Genomic DNA, 3,813 nt, shown 5'->3' with positions numbered 1-3,813 from the left:
TATGGTAATTTCAACATAGATATACGAGTATGTGAATATTTAATAAAATTCAGCCGCCATTTTGGTGGCCATTTTGAATTTTGGGAACCATACTGATTTTGAACTTGGGGTCTCTATAAAATATGAGGGTAAGATATCTTACTTTTAACATAGAAAATAGTTTGCTTGTAGAATTATCTGAACGATTCTTGTATTTAACCCTCGGAGGGACTCTCACTATACAGCAAGAGACTGTAAAAGTATATGAAAAGAAGGTAAAATAGTGTTTCAAGTGCATACGTAATTCTCAAGAACCATTCAGGTCTCTGTATATTTTAACTGCATTTTTTTGGTATAAATTTCACTCTTTATACTTGTGTATATTTTCCAATTTTCAAACCAAAGTAAACTCCTGAGTTTTTTTTAGATATACATGTAGTTATCTAAACTATAACACCAAAGATGCCACACACGGTAGTATAATTGTTACGGGCATGCAACAAATGAAAATACATGTACATGTATTATGTGTGTTAATCGTTTAAGCAGTGGATAATTATTTACATCAATAAACATACAAAATAAACTTTAAGTTAGTAAAGCATTTAAATTTAAACTACCTGACTTTAAATAAATAGATTTTATACAACCATATTTATGTTTGAACTTACAACAACTCCACAAAACCTAAATCATTTGCTCTATTTTTCGGAATACCGTTAGGGCCAACCTGGTTATACATGTTCTTTATAATCCAGAGGGCGACAATGAGATAGTACGAAGACGACAATACGACAGTGCGATGACGACAAAGCGATAGTGCGACAATGCGATAACAACAGTGCGATAATTCGTTGGCGACAGTGCGATAACGCGATGATGACAGAGCGATAATGCGATGGGGACAATACGGTAGTGCGATAAAACTATCGCGTTGTCGCCATCGCGGTATCGTTATTTCGCCATAACATTATCGCACTGTCGTCATCGCATAATCGCATTGTCGTCATCGCATTTTCGTACTGTCGTCATCGCGCTATCGTACTGTTGCCATCGCGTTGTCGCATTGTCGACTAACAGCTTCCGGTTCAAATGCTCACATCCTTTTTTGTATCTGATTGGGCGGCTGTAAACTGCTGACGAAAAAGCTGACGATATAGAGTATGAGAAAATAATTTTACTTTTTTAAATAAATTTCTAGGGGGAGGGGGGGGGTCTTTTTTCTTTTTACTTTGCTTAACACGTCTAAATAAAATTATAAATTAATAGGTAACATTTTTATATCCAAAGTTAAGGCAAATACTTATAGAGTTATACCTACATGGAAAATTTAATAAACTGTGTAAAACTTAGATAAAGTCGAAAGATTTCAGATGAAAATGATGTTATATTGATATTTAAATGATGCAAAAATGTTAAAATAATTGTTTATTATTTAAAGACAAACAAATTATATTCAAATATCATGTTACAAAAATATGTACAGAAATAAAATTTTGAAATGGAAAATGATAATGATGATTATGTAAATTTGGACAGTCTGTGTAAAATACAAAGTGGAAAGATTCCTTATATTCAACTGGTCAGTAGTACGTAAGTTTACTCGACAATTCAATGATGGTTCATTAATAACTCCAACTGGTCAGCACTGGGCACTATAAAAATATTGCTAAAATCACTAAAGTAATAACTATTAAATTATAATTGGTCATCAGTGGTTTTATTATTTTGTAAGAAATAGATTTTGTTTTATTACTAACATTGTTAAAAAATAAGAAATTTACGTCAAAACATAATTTTCTCTATATAATTGATACAAATGATCAGCAATGCTCACTATATGTTTAACTGGTCAGCATATTCTACTATAACCAACTGATTCCCCTGGTGGATAAAGTGAGACAAGGTGTTTCAATGTTGAAGAATACATCTATCTTGCTATATATCCATTATATTTTTTTTTACTTGAAAACGTGCCAAGTTCGGATTATCGAATACCTGCTGGTGTGAAGTTGGGGATTACGAAAAAACCAACTACCGTTGGTTGTTCGAATATCCAATTAGCAACTTCGTACTGAATTGACGCTCGTTCTTATATACAACTTTAGGCTTTACACCATATCTATGATGGGGTCATTTTTGGTACTTGGTGAACAGAGCGCTTTTATATTTCTTAGAGATAGTAAATAAATGTGATTGAATAAAGAAAACATTGCTGGCAATTTAAGATATACTAAATTCGGTGCCCACCTGTTTTATAGCGTATATATAGCCAAAGTGATTTTAGCTCAACACTGAGAAAGTGATGTATAGAGGTAAATGAAATTTATCGTGAAATACTAATTCATTCTGCAATGTTAGTAAATATTACATCTTGCAATTGCTTTGTGGTTTATGCCATATTTTCTTCTTATACTATATGGTCAGTAGGTTTAACGTATTGTGCATTATGCTGACCAGTTAAACGTACACATGTATAGTAGAATCGGCTATTGTAGAACTGTTGACCAGTAAAACATATTGTAGAATCTGTTGACCAGTTACACTTACAATGAAAACTGCTGACCAATTAGATATATATAAAGAAATATGTAATGCCGTGAATTTCTAATTAATATTGTTATGTTAGTAAATAACAGATTCCACATCTCGGAAACCAATAAAACCACTGCTGAGCAACTAAGATATAAAATAAATTGCTTAAGTGTTTTTTTGCCGTATTTTCTTCTTATTCTATATGGTCAGATTCAACGTACTGTACGTCATGCAAAAAACTGATGACCAGTTAAACGTATAGAAGAATCTGCTGACCAGTTAAACTTACAATGAAAATAGCTGACCACTTATATTGGATATATATAGAAAAGTATGTCTAGAAATGTTTTTACAATGTTAGTAAATACAATAAATGTAATATTATCTTACAACACAGTAAAACGCTGATGACCAATTAAAAATCTAATAGAAATTACTTACGTGAGTTTAGCAATATTTTTATAGTGAACAATGTTGATCACGTAGATTTATTAATAAACTATATTTGGATATATAGAGAACAATTATTTATTAGAAATAAAATGCATATTTTCATTTTCGTATTTGCACTGTAAAAATCTATTCTTCATTACATTTTCACTTGTGTCTTGCCGGACTTCTTTCTTCTAAATTCAGCCAATATACACACTTTTAGGGCAAGTCTTTTAAATTGTAATGTCAAAAATAGAATAAGAATAATTTTAAAAATAATACCGCAACTCAGGAAATATTTATTTCCATACCACTCGATGAAAATACATCTTGTCAATATATTCGTGGACGTTATTAATATCAAGACAATATAGCTTTCTGTCCAATTCCAAATGTATTGTGTATATATTGATCATCATAATGTAAATGTATCGAATAAAATATGTTTTAACCAAATGAAAACAAAAATCTGTCAAAAATCTCTAAAGTTCACGTCCGTGCGCATTAATATGCCAATGTCATAACAATTGGTAATGGTCCTGAATGTGTTTAGTCAAATGTAAGAGAGACATTAATATTCAAAAATTCTATCTGATTAAAAAGATAATCAGTTTAATATTTTCAAACTAGTAAGAGTTTAAGATATGACATTTTTATCATTTTATTTCAATATATATTGATATGGTTTCTGATTAAGCTGTGGGTGACTGATCAAGCATGCACTTAATCAACTGAAATCAATGTAATGACATGATAAAAAAAGGAAATAAGTAGGGGGGGGGGAATAAAGAAAGAGATCAGGATGATTATATATATATACTAAAACTAACTAAAACAAAACTGAGTCAAGTACATCAAGTAGTGGTT

The sequence above is a fragment of the Ruditapes philippinarum genome, unplaced genomic scaffold, assembly GCF_026571515.1.
Source record: "Ruditapes philippinarum isolate M1 unplaced genomic scaffold, ASM2657151v2 ctg1757_1_1_1_1, whole genome shotgun sequence".
Taxonomy (NCBI): Eukaryota; Metazoa; Mollusca; class Bivalvia; order Venerida; family Veneridae; genus Ruditapes; species Ruditapes philippinarum.
This window is presented reverse-complemented; position numbering follows the sequence as displayed.